We start from the raw sequence: 14,691 nt of genomic DNA, 5'->3' as shown, positions 1-14,691 counted from the left end.
GTTTTTTCACAAAATTTACTCTGTTATGAATAGTAACTCCGATCGATCGAAAAATATTTCCGATCGGGTCATGTAAAGTTAAGAAATTCCAGATTGTATTTTCGATCGATCGAAAATACAATCTGGAATTTTTTAACTTTACATGGCCCGATCGATCGGGATCCAATTCCGATCGATTGGGATTTGCCTCTGCTATTATTTTCTCTTTTCTTCAATCTTTGATCCGATTTGACTCCTTTTCGTCCGATATGCTCCTAGGCACCTGGAATGTGCAAATATACAATTCTTAGGTAATATCGATCCTCAATTTACTCAAAGAACCATGAAATACAATGTAAAGGGTGTGTAATTATATGTATATAATTAGCACAACAAACACCCCCACACTTAACCTTTGCTCGTCGTCGAGCAAACTAAGGATCAAAGGGTGGGAGTTCTCATTTCAACTCAAATGAAAAACAAAAGAAGTAACAATAATACAAAACTAGGAAATTAAACAACGCCACTTTCTTAGGGCTCACGATGGCACTTATCATGTGCCACAAGCCTTTAAACCCCTAGGTGCCCCTAGTAGGAGGAGTTGTGTCTCCTGAGAGTTTACCGGAATGATACCCACAAACATTACACAAATTCAATGCCAAAATTCATGCCATCAACAAGAGTATAAAATGGATTCTCAATGGCAACCTTATCCACAATAACAAACCAATCATTAGGGCATTCAAACCAATAAAAGCATTCCTTCAAGAATCTTATCTCAGCCACTTTGCTTATAAATTCAATAATTAATGCATATAATGGATTTCACTTGATATTTGGCTTCAAAGTGACATAAACAATGACCATGTAGTCTTCCAAGAACAATAAGAATCAAATAGCAAATACAATGAGCATTTATTCAAACTTCATTCTTATTCACATCTTTTTCTTTCTTTTTTTTTTCTTCTCAAAGATGACTTGTGTAATGTTCAACCTCCTTAAGCTTTCTAAATAACCCATGTAACAAGCTTTCGACTAATGACTCCCAATCCAGTTGGCTTAGGGCACTAGGTGTTAAGACACCCCAACAGATCTAATTACCCAAGTCAAAAAGGCTACGAGGCTAAACTAGTCACCAAGGTACTCTAACATTCATTTCCTACCTTTTTACGTGAAACTCATTGCTTGCTAGGCAAGAGGCCCGGTTATTCAGCAGAAAACTTATGAAAGAAACCGTTTATTCATAGACAATTTTTTCTATATTTTTTTTCTTTTTTTTCTTTTTTTTTTCAATGCTCAAGTAGTGCTACTTAGAATCAAATTGATCTCAAACAACCACAAATGCCAAAGTCAAGTCATATTTCGTACCCCACAATCAAGTGTTCCATATTCACAAAAGAATAATGGACAAAACAAGTGTCAAGATAGGAAAACTCAATTGGAAAGAACGTCCATAGCAAGATCCATCAATGCTTCAAAGATCACAAAATTCATTCAAATACACTCAAGAATGACATGGCATAAGGCATTTGAAGTCAAAAATTTTATTTTTTTACAAGAACTAGAAACCTAAATTCCCACCCGTACACTTAAAATATGCAATGTCCTCAATGAATGGAATAGGTGAAAATAGAAATAAAAAGATAGAGATAGAACAATAAAACCTACGTTGCCTCCTACAAGCGCTTGGTTTGGAGTCTTCAGTCTGAATCCCCTTTGTGAATTCAATTGGGATCCTTGAGGATTATGGTATAGACTCCCCTTGATGGCTTTGTAGGATTAACATTGGATTGCTTAGGTGCCACGCAAGGAGCACAATCCTTCATCACCACCTCTTCCTTGGGATAGGCATTTTTCTTCATTTTCTTGGTCTGCCTCTTCTTCTTTTTCTTGCTCTTCTTTTTCTTCTCCTTGGGATCTTCAACTTGAGACTTTTGAACTTCAATTTCAGCTTGGGAGGCTGCCTTGGGAACTTCATATTCAAGTTTTGAATATTGGCATAGGAAAACTTCCATCGAAATATATTGAGCTTCCTTCTCAAGAGTATCGAGGATGACCATGTCAATATGCTCCACTTGGAGGCATTGTTGAGAAACCTCCGCTTGCCTTCTATTGTCAAATACTTTAAAAGTGATTTGCTCACCTCCCGCACTTCTCAAAGTAAGCTTCCCTTTTTCAACATCTATCAAAGCTCTCCCGGTGCTCAAGAATGACCTTCCCAAGATTATGGGAGTAGTGGGGTTGGCCTCCATATCCAATATAAGAAAATCCACTGGGAACATAAGATCACCCGCCTTCACTAAGACATCCTCCACTATGCCCAACGGGTATTTGATTGATCTATCCGCCATTTACAAAGACACCGTGGTTGGACTAATCTCTTTCACTCCAATTTGCTTCGCAACTGACAATGTCATCAAATTGATACTAGCTGCAAGATCACACAAGGATCTCTCAATCAAGGTGTTAGCTATAGTGCATGGGATTGTGAAACTTCTCAGATCATCTTGCTTAATTGGGAGCTTCCTTTGCACAATGGCACTACACTCTTCAGTTAATTGTATCTTTCCATGATCCTTCAATCTCCGCTTCTTGGATAAGATCTCCTTCATGAATTTGGCATAGCAAGGAATGTGCTCTAAGGCCTCGGCAAGGGGAATGTTAACTTGAAGCTTCTTGAATACCTCCAAAAATTTAGAGAATTGATCATCATTCTTCTTAGTACTCTTTAATATTTGAGGAAATGGAATTGGAGGCACATAAGCCTTGACTGGAGGTGCAAGAAGAGAACTCTCGGGCCAATCCAACTCCACAGCATACCGAGTCTGCACATCTTTCTCATTTCTACGTTTTTCTCGCTTTTTTACAACTGGCCGATCGATCGGTATGGGGTCCGAACTATCAGATTTTCCCTCAGGTAAATTTTCACCAAAGAGGTCCGATCGATCGGAAAGCCCCTCTGATCGATCGAAAATAGCCCTTGGACACTTTTCAGCTTCTTTTTTCCTTGTTTTGTTGCACTCCTCATTTTCCTGTAAAATTTTCGCCTTTTCGGCATCTAGATCAATAGCAATTTTGACCACCTTACCAGTCCGGAGAGTGATTGCCATGCATTGCTCCTTATCCTTCCCTTTTGGATTCACCTCTGATTGGCTTGGTAATGTACCTCTTTCTCTAGATGACAAAGTGTTAGCTATTTGCCCCATTTGTACCTCAAGATTCCGGATGGATGCTCCATAGTTTTGCATCAAATTTGCTTGAGCTTGTAGAGTGGCATCGGTTTTGCTCATGTATTGCTCAATCCTTGTCATAAATTGGGAGGTATGAGTTGTAAATGTATCTAAGCCTCCGGCAAGCTTTGAGAACATCTCATCAATATCTCTCTTCTTCTCTTGGGGCTGCACTAGATGTTGAGTATTTTGCACATTTTGACTATTGCTCCAAGAGAAGTTGGGGTGATTCCTAAACCCCGGATTGTAGAAGTTGGAATAAGGATCATTGCGGGGTTGATTGAAATTACCTCTACCAATGGCATTCACTTGCTCACTAAAGTTAGAAGAAGAAGTAATAAGACACTCTCCCGTAGGATGGCGTCCACAACAATAATCACAAGACATATGAGAAGGTGTGCTTTGCATAGCATGCACTCCTTGAGCTTGATTTAGTGTAAATGCATCAATCTTCTTTGCCATAATAGCCAAAGTAGACATAACTGTTGGACAGGAATTTTATTCTAGGGTATAAAGAACACTATCTATTCCATTTACAACAGATCCAAGTTGTACTGTGATCTCAGTGATTGCTTCGTGCAATTTATCTGGGTCATGAGTACTTGCTTGTCTGCCCCATGACATATATCGAACACCTTGTATGGCATACTTTGAAACCATAAGTTGCCTTTTGTAGTCTTGAACTTTGTCGGTTGCTTCTTTAAGTCTCCTTTTGGTTTCCCTCAAAGCTTCTTGTAGAGATTCGATGGTTTTCTGGGGATCGTCCTCGTATACGTCTTCCCTTATAGGGGAGAGGTTGAATCTGGGATCATTTCCACCTTCATCTTCTTTAGAAGTAGAACCTTCATCAGTTCTAGACCTTTTTGCAGGTGGAGAGTTAGGAGTATCCATCCTTGAAGATTTCTTGAGAAAGATATTGGTTTCTACTGATTCTTACTTTTGAATATTTATACAAATGGAATATGAAGGAAGTGTTGGAGCAAGACTTACTGTCTAGGTCAACATTGTGTTTTTGATGATTGTGTATAATTGTATACTAAAATGTGTGTGAGCATGCTTGACTTGAACATATCCTAAAATGCTAGAAAACATGCTTAAATGGTTATTTGGTTAATTGTTTAATATCTTAATTGTGCGTATACACTTAAATGAAGGCTTATGCATATCTCTATGTGAATTTGATATCTATATATTTTTGAGATAGTGCTGGAAATTTAGTTTTGAAAACAAACATACATGGACTAAGTTAGGGCATTAATCTTCTAATGATCATAATTTATCTTAACCAACTTAGATCAAAATGACTTGAAATTTGAACCACATGCACATAAAAGTCTAATATATGTTCTAGGACTATAATCATGATAAATTAAGTGCATCACATATACATTTGGTCATATGCTTAAATTCCGCCAAAACTAGGTTTTACCTAATTTTGTGCATATGTGTTCTTTGTGAACGTGGTGAACCAAATGAACTCCGATTTAAATGAAATTTCGTGTGCATCTTAGTTTTATCACTATGAACATATTTGACCTAGTAAAGTTCAAGAGAAAAGGTCATTTACACTGAGTTTGCAAAATGACATTGAATTTACACTTAGAATTTATCGGTTTCACTATTAGTGACTTATTTGCTTGGTTGAGTGACCAAACGATTTCCGATTGTTATGAAATTTTATATGGACATTTTAATATATATAAAATGATTTATCATGCAGTAATATGAATTTTCTGGGTTGTTTTTCTAATGTAATTAACCTATGCGCTCTATATGAAGCTCTTTGAGCTTACATGCAATTGGGGAGTTCTACCTCCTATTTCTTTGTAGGTTAATCATCATGAGGATGTTATATCACTCAGAATTCAGTTTGCTCAAGTGAATTGAAGTCCGGTTTTCAAGTATGAGCTTGGATCTCTAGAAAACCAAGAAAAACCTATGTTCATCAACCTTCCACTAAGGCATTTTGATTGATGATTGGAACTAGCCTTAGGGCTGTATAATATGGATATATTGGTGCTGCCAAATTCAGAGTTTGAAGTCAAGATTGGAGGGACATGTTTGGTCACTTGAAGGATCTCTTGTCTTCATCAAACAAGATCTTGCACATGCTTCCTTTATTGAGGTCAATGATCATATTTTTGTGAGAAGACAATTGATGAAGCTAAAGGACAAATGCAATGGTTGAAATTTGTAAGAGATGAGAAAGTATATTTTGCAACTAGACAAGACTTAGATTATGAAGATATTCTTGAAGACTACAAGCTCCAACGGTACACTAATCTATGGCTGAGATTGAATTGTTTTGAATTATGAATGGATCAGATTACAACAAGACTTGAAGGGTTAAGATGACCATTTAAAAGGTGAATCCAATGGTTGTGCATAAGGCCATATTCTTGCTTGCAATTTTTGACTTAAAAGAAGATCTTACTTGATTTTTGGAGTCAAAGATTGTTGCAAGTTGCTACACATTTTGTAGGAAATCATTGGAGATACCAAGGCCAAGATTTGGTGTAAGTTTGATCAAATGGTCAAAGATGACAAAATTGTTGGAGATACCAAGGTCAAGATTTGGTGCAAGTTTGATCAAATTGTCAAAGATGGCTGCAAGTGCACATGACAACTCAAATCTTGGAAAGCTAGACTTGGAAAATAATGCAAGTGCAACGGCTACATATTGTAAGGTCAAGATTTAATGATCTATTCATTCAATGGCCAAGATTTGCACATGTAATTGAAGGTCGAGATTTGAAGATGGAAAAAGATCCAATGATGGAAATCACAAGAGCTTGGTAAATTATAAAGAGGGGTTCTTCCTCATTCCAACTTGGAGAAGCCAAAATTACATTGAAGAAATTCTTGCTCTCAAAGCTTTCAAGCTAGTTTGTGCCATTGAATCCAAGCTTCTACCCAAGCCACTCTAAAGGCTTCCTCACTATTTTGCTTTTGCAAAGAGGGAGTGCTTCTCATTTGGCTTCTTATTTTCAGATTCGAAAATCCTCATTATTCTTCATTTTCTATCCAACCCGTGAGGTGATATTGTGATTCTTGAGTGTTCCTCAACCCCATTTGCTTAGTGCAAACCTTGAGTGAACCATTTATACCGAACACTTGTAAAAGTCCCTTCATTGGGCAAAAACCTTGTTGAGGTTGAGTTTAAGGGAGTGCTTGAAACCCTTGGTTGTAAAGTTTGAAGATTATCTTGAAATCTTCAGTTTTAAGGGTGACCTAAAAACCCTTGTGAGTTTTGTGGAGCTCTTGAGAAAACCACATCCTTAGTGGAGGTTGAAAAATCCTAGGTTGGTGAACCTAGGTAGTAGATGTAGGAGAAGAGTCTCCGAACTACTATAAATTGCTGTGTGGACTTTCTTGATTGCATTGCTTGCTTGTTGATTGATTAAGTGTTTTGATTGCAGAATTTTCTGAACCACTAGTCTGTCCGTGCACTGTTCACATAGCTAAACTTTGAATTTTAATCTGAATTTTTTATATAGTATTCATTAGGGTATTGTGATACTGCATACCAAATTTCATTGAATTCTGACTTGATTTGCTAGGTGAAATTTGAGTTGTAAAATCTGTGTGCAGTGTGTTGTTTGAAAAAATCTGTTTTTGCAATTCCTTGATTATTTGATAATTGATCATTCACCATATTGTATCACATCTTGCATTGAAATGAATATTGATTAGGATAATCATTAGAGTTCAAATTTGTGTGCTAATTGTTAATTGACATTGATTTCCTTTTAAATTATAAAAAGAGATTCCTATCGGAATTTGGGGACACAATTCACCCCCCCTCTTGTGTTAAGTACGATCCATCAATTGGTATCGGAGCAGGTTTGCTAAAACATAGGATTAACACCCTTATTAGCATTTTTATGACTTACACAAATTTGCATGTTGAGGCCGAAAGCCTTTCTATGGATATTCCACCTATCTTTGATGGTGACTATCCATTTTGGAAGAATAGAATGAGAATATTTATTAAATCTAGAGGCATAGACGTATGGAGGGTAGTAAAGGATGGTCCTCATTGTCCTAGTAGGAGTAGAGGAGGTGAATGGACAAATAAGGACATTGAATTAATGTGCTTAAATGTTTATGCTATTAATCTCTTTCATATCTCTCTTAGTAGGTGTGGACTTGACCATATTTCCGGATGTACAAATGCAAAGCAAGTTTGGGAAATTATGGAAAGAAAGTATGAAAGGTCAAATGGCGATGTGTGCCTAGTGACCAAAGTGGAGGAGACCTCTAGTGATAAAGAGGAAGAAATCAAGGCCAACCTTTGCTTGGTGGCAAAGGAAGAAGAGTTATCATCAATTCCGGATGATATGGTAAATGATTCTACACTACCCACTTATGATGAATTGAGTAATGTGTATGATGAATTATGTGATGCTCATGGTGACTTAATTTCTAAATACAAGCATGCTACAAAAGAAATATCTAGGCTTGTGAAAATTGAGAAATCACATGTGGATGAGATTAATGACTTGAATGATAAGTATGTTGATCTAAATGCAAAGCATGATAATATATATTTATCTCTTGATGCTTTGATGAAAGAAAATGAAAATCTTAGAAATGAATTATCTATGCATGCTTCTAGTAGTAACATCGCAAATTGTAATACTTCAAAGATTCATGATTTGGATGCCTTGCATGCTAGAGTGAATGAGTTAGAACAAGAGTTGAGAACATGGGATGAGCATGAATGTATAATTTTGAACAATTCTACTTCTTTGCAACTTGAGCTTGATGATGTGAAAGAAAAGTATAGGATGTTAGAAATACAATTTTCTAAATTCTCTATGAGTTCATCAAAGCTCGATGAGTTGCTTGCCTCTCAAAGACACTACCTTGATAAGAGTGGACTTGGATTTGATCCTACGAAACTCAAAGAAACCATGAGTAGTGTTAGTACCATAGCCAAGCCTTCAAAAGGCAAGGCCAAGCTAGCTCATCCCATGGGTGAGACTAGTACCTCTAGGGAAACTCATCCTAAACTAAGGAGAGTTCACCTAAGGAGGTTGTGGGTGCCAAAGGGTTTGTGTGATATTGATGTGAAAGCTTATGTGAAGAATTCTTTTAATATTAATGTATATGCAATTGTGGCCACTAACCCTAAAGGATCCAAAGTTTGGATACCTAAAACGTCTTGATCACACTTTATTTAGATGTGCTATGCATTAGTTTGGGATACTAGGCTTTATTGATTTGTTTCTTTTTAAAAAAAATATATATATAAAAAAAATAATAATAAAAAAAAAATTGAATGCTAGAACCTAAATGAAGGGCTGCCCAAATATGATTTTTAATGATTGTCATTGAAAATGATTTTATTAGGTTATATGATGCTTGGATGTTGTATGAGAGTTATGCATTTATACTATTTTTAATCTTTATTGAAAAAGATTGCAAATTAAGCATGAAATGCATGATATGTATGACAAAGGTTGAATATGAGAAAATCATTGAACAAATTATTTTTGTAATTTTTGTATGAAGAGAAAACCTAAAGTTATCCACTTTAGGAGTTTTAATTTAAAGATGTTTTTTCTTGAATACAAAAGAAAATCTGGAGAAGTTTGATGATAAAAGTGATATTTGTATTCTTCTTGATTACTTATCTCTTTCTAGTGCACACAATGCTTTTGATGCTAAGCCTAGAATGGTTAAGGAAAGTGTTTGTGTTAATTTTTATGATATAACCACACTTGAGGTCAATGTGCTTGTAGAGAAATAATTTTCAGATTTGAAGGACCTTGGACATCCCGAGGAGTTAATCTAAAATGGTACCCGTGGGGTACTTATCTTGGATGAGGATGCACCATTGGTGAAGAGCTCAAAAGAAGATGAAGATCTCAAATGATGAGGCAACACCAATTGGTGAGGAAAGTGTGCAACCCTTGGGGGAGCAACTTTAAATCAAGGAAAATATATTCAAAACATGGACAAGCACAAACACTCTAAGGAAGGAACAAATATTAAAGGAATATCATCAAGATGCTCAAACAAAAAGCTAGGAGGGTTTCGACGGTCATTTCTTAAACCTTTAAACTCCTTTGTATTATTTTTGTTAGATGCTTAACTTTAACTCAATTGCATTTGGAATGTTTGATTTTTGATGATATGTGGTATGCATATTTTCTCAAATATTCATTGGTATGCATAATTGAAGGGGGAGCATGCCCTAAGTCTATAAATTCATGTTTTATCATTAATTGAAAAAAGATAGAACGTATGTTAAGTTTCTTAAGTGAACTTGTTGCATCTCTATAATTTGGAAGCAAAATGTGGAATACATGACTTCTAGTGTGCTTTTATTACTATTCATGAACGCATGTATTTGGTTGGTGTGAACTCCTCTCCCTATTCCCTCTTGATTGATTACATTATGGGGAAGAGAAAATGATTAGAAAAGATGCATTAAAATGACATATTCTAAATTGGCATATTTTCATGTGATATTTAGTATTTGAGCTTTTATTGACGAAACATACTTATCTTGTATCAAGCATGGTGCATCCTTAAACTAGTACTTGAACTGACATATGAAATGGTTTATAGACCAAAGTTTAAGGGGGAGTGCATTTGCCATGTTTTGGTGAGAAGTATGTATGCTACTATGCTTGAAGTAAGGGGGAGCTAATCTGAACATTACTTTGTACTCGATATATAGCTCACTTCATTTGCATGATTTGAAACAATTAAGAATTTGAGTATAAAATGAGAATTTCAATTAAACCATAAGATCTTTTTGATAATTACAAAAAGGGGGGAGAAAGAATATAGTTTTTGGATAAAGATTGTAGTTCTTGAAAAAAAAAAATGGTACATCTTTAGAAAACTACATTGCACATTTTGGAATCATCAAAAAGGGGGAGATTGTTGGACATGAATTTTATTCTAGGGTATAAAGAACACTATCTATTCCATTTACAACAGATCCAAGTTGTACTGTGATCTCAGTGATTGCTTCGTGCAATTTATCTGGGTCATGAGTACTTGCTTGTCTGCCCCATGACATATATCGAACACCTTGTATGGCATACTTTGAAACCATAAGTTGCCTTTTGTAGTCTTGAACTTTGTCGGTTGCTTCTTTAAGTCTCCTTTTGGTTTCCCTCAAAGCTTCTTGTAGAGATTCGATGGTTTTCTGGGGATCGTCCTCGTATACGTCTTCCCTTATAGGGGAGAGGTTGAATCTGGGATCATTTCCACCTTCATCTTCTTTAGAAGTAGAACCTTCATCAGTTCTAGACCTTTTTGCAGGTGGAGAGTTAGGAGTATCCATCCTTGAAGATTTCTTGAGAAAGATATTGGTTTCTACTGATTCTTACTTTTGAATATTTATACAAATGGAATATGAAGGAAGTGTTGGAGCAAGACTTACTGTCTAGGTCAACATTGTGTTTTTGATGATTGTGTATGATTGTATACTAAAATGTGTGTGAGCATGCTTGACTTAAACATATCCTAAAATGCTAGAAAACATGCTTAAATGGTTATTTGGTTAATTGTTTAATATCTTAATTGTGCGTATACACTTAAATGAAGGCTTATGCATATCTCTATGTGAATTTGATATCTATATATTTTTGAGATAGTGCTGGAAATTTAGTTTTGAAAACAAACATACATGGACTAAGTTAGGGCATTAATCTTCTAATGATCATAATTTATCTTAACCAACTTAGATCAAAATGACTTGAAATTTGAACCACATGCACATAAAAGTCTAATATATGTTCTAGGACTATAATCATGATAAATTAAGTGCATCACATATACATTTGGTCATATGCTTAAATTCCGCCAAAACTAGGTTTTACCTAATTTTGTGCATATGTGTTCTTTGTGAACGTGGTGAACCAAATGAACTCCGATTTAAATGAAATTTCGTGTGCATCTTAGTTTTATCACTATGAACATATTTGACCTAGTAAAGTTCAAGATAAAAGGTCATTTACACTGAGTTTGCAAAATGACATTGAATTTACACTTAGAATTTATCGGTTTCACTATTAGTGACTTATTTGCTTGGTTGAGTGACCAAACGATTTCCGATTGTTATGAAATTTTATATGGACATTTTAATATATATAAAATGATTTATCATGCAGTAATATGAATTTTCTGGGTTGTTTTTCTAATGTAATTAACCTATGCGCTCTATATGAAGCTCTTTGAGCTTACATGCAATTGGGGAGTTCTACCTCCTATTTCTTTGTAGGTTAATCATCATGAGGATGTTATATCACTCAGAATTCAGTTTGCTCAAGTGAATTGAAGTCCGGTTTTCAAGTATGAGCTTGGATCTCTAGAAAACCAAGAAAAACCTATGTTCATCAACCTTCCACTAAGGCATTTTGATTGATGATTGGAACTAGCCTTAGGGCTGTATAATATGGATATATTGGTGCTGCCAAATTCAGAGTTTGAAGTCAAGATTGGAGGGACATGTTTGGTCACTTGAAGGATCTCTTGTCTTCGTCAAACAAGATCTTGCACATGCTTCCTTTATTGAGGTCAATGATCATATTTTTGTGAGAAGACAATTGATGAAGCTAAAGGACAAATGCAATGGTTGAAATTTGTAAGAGATGAGAAAGTATATTTTGCAACTAGACAAGACTTAGATTATGAAGATATTCTTGAAGACTACAAGCTCCAACGGTACACTAATCTATGGCTGAGATTGAATTGTTTTGAATTATGAATGGATCAGATTCCAACAAGACTTGAAGGGTTAAGATGACCATTTAAAAGGTGAATCCAATGGTTGTGCATAAGACCATATTCTTGCTTGCAATTTTTGACTTAAAAGAAGATCTTACTTGATTTTTGGAGTCAAAGATTGTTGCAAGTTGCTACACATTTTGTAGGAAATCATTGGAGATACCAAGGCCAAGATTTGGTGTAAGTTTGATCAAATGGTCAAAGATGACAAAATTGTTGGAGATACCAAGGTCAAGATTTGGTGCAAGTTTGATCAAATTGTCAAAGATGGCTGCAAGTGCACATGACAACTCAAATCTTGGAAAGCTAGACTTGGAAAATAATGCAAGTGCAACAGCTACATATTGTAAGGTCAAGATTTAATGATCTATTCATTCAATGGCCAAGATTTGCACATGTAATTGAAGGTCGAGATTTGAAGATGGAAAAAGATCCAATGATGGAAATCACAAGAGCTTGGTAAATTATAAAGAGGGGTTCTTCCTCATTCCAACTTGGAGAAGCCAAAATTACATTGAAGAAATTCTTGCTCTCAAAGCTTTCAAGCTAGTTTGTGCCATTGAATCCAAGCTTCTACCCAAGCCACTCTAAAGGCTTCCTCACTATTTTGCTTTTGCAAAGAGGGAGTGCTTCTCATTTGGCTTCTTATTTTCAGATTCGAAAATCCTCATTATTCTTCATTTTCTATCCAACCCGTGAGGTGATATTGTGATTCTTGAGTGTTCCTCAACCCCATTTGCTTAGTGCAAACCTTGAGTGAACCATTTATACCGAACACTTGTAAAAGTCCCTTCATTGGGCAAAAACCTTGTTGAGGTTGAGTTTAAGGGAGTGCTTGAAACCCTTGGTTGTAAAGTTTGAAGATTATCTTGAAATCTTCAGTTTTAAGGGTGACCTAAAAACCCTTGTGAGTTTTGTGGAGCTCTTGAGAAAACCACATCCTTAGTGGAGGTTGAAAAATCCTAGGTTGGTGAACCTAGGTAGTAGATGTAGGAGAAGAGTCTCCGAACTACTATAAATTGCTGTGTGGACTTTCTTGATTGCATTGCTTGCTTGTTGATTGATTAAGTGTTTTGATTGCAGAATTTTCTGAACCACTAGTCTGTCCGTGCACTGTTCACATAGCTAAACTTTGAATTTTAATCTGAATTTTTTATATAGTATTCATTAGGGTATTGTGATACTGCATACCAAATTTCATTGAATTCTGACTTGATTTGCTAGGTGAAATTTGAGTTGTAAAATCTGTGTGCAGTGTGTTGTTTGAAAAAATCTGTTTTTGCAATTCCTTGATTATTTGATAATTGATCATTCACCATATTGTATCACATCTTGCATTGAAATGAATATTGATTAGGATAATCATTAGAGTTCAAATTTGTGTGCTAATTGTTAATTGACATTGATTTCCTTTTAAATTATAAAAAGAGATTCCTATCGGAATTTGGGGACACAATTCACCCCCCCTCTTGTGTTAAGTACGATCCATCAATTGGTATCGGAGCAGGTTTGCTAAAACATAGGATTAACACCCTTATTAGCATTTTTATGACTTACACAAATTTGCATGTTGAGGCCGAAAGCCTTTCTATGGATATTCCACCTATCTTTGATGGTGACTATCCATTTTGGAAGAATAGAATGAGAATATTTATTAAATCTAGAGGCATAGACGTATGGAGGGTAGTAAAGGATGGTCCTCATTGTCCTAGTAGGAGTAGAGGAGGTGAATGGACAAATAAGGACATTGAATTAATGTGCTTAAATGTTTATGCTATTAATCTCTTTCATATCTCTCTTAGTAGGTGTGGACTTGACCATATTTCCGGATGTACAAATGCAAAGCAAGTTTGGGAAATTATGGAAAGAAAGTATGAAAGGTCAAATGGCGATGTGTGCCTAGTGACCAAAGTGGAGGAGACCTCTAGTGATAAAGAGGAAGAAATCAAGGCCAACCTTTGCTTGGTGGCAAAGGAAGAAGAGTTATCATCAATTCCGGATGATATGGTAAATGATTCTACACTACCCACTTATGATGAATTGAGTAATGTGTATGATGAATTATGTGATGCTCATGGTGACTTAATTTCTAAATACAAGCATGCTACAAAAGAAATATCTAGGCAAACCCTAGATATCTCCTTCTGATCTCAATCTAGGCAACAAATCAATTGAATGATGGCCAAACATTCAAAAGTATTAATCACACCCATAGACAATCAATCAAGAGAGAGAAATCAAGAAATAATGAAACCAAGTTTATTGAATCTTCAAGGTTTAATTACATGAAGACCCTAGCAAAGAAATCTAGCCACTCATGGAAGCAAAATACTTCAGTAAACAAAGGAAATCAACCATAGAAACTAGGATAGAAAAGGAGAGAGAAAACCCCCTTGTAGACCCTCTTCTTCTTCAAGCTCCAATGGTGGCCTCCAAGGTAGAGAATGTGTGAGAGTGCTCAAAAACCCTAAAAACTACCTATTTATACCTCCCTAACCTCCTATGCCGTTTCTCGTACATGTTGGGGTCGTTTTGGCTTGGACCCACTTGAATTTGGAGTTTTTTCGTGAAATTTACTGTGCTGTGAATAGTAACTCCGATCGATTGGAAATACAATCCAGAATTTTTGAACTTTACATGGCCCGATCGATCGGGATCCAATTCCAATCGATCGGGATTCGCCTCTGCTATTATTTTCTCCTTTCTTCAATCTTTGATCCGATTTGACTCC

The sequence above is a fragment of the Tripterygium wilfordii genome, chromosome 14 (genome assembly GCF_013401445.1).
Source record: "Tripterygium wilfordii isolate XIE 37 chromosome 14, ASM1340144v1, whole genome shotgun sequence".
In the NCBI taxonomy this organism is placed as follows: Eukaryota; Viridiplantae; Streptophyta; class Magnoliopsida; order Celastrales; family Celastraceae; genus Tripterygium; species Tripterygium wilfordii.
This window is presented reverse-complemented; position numbering follows the sequence as displayed.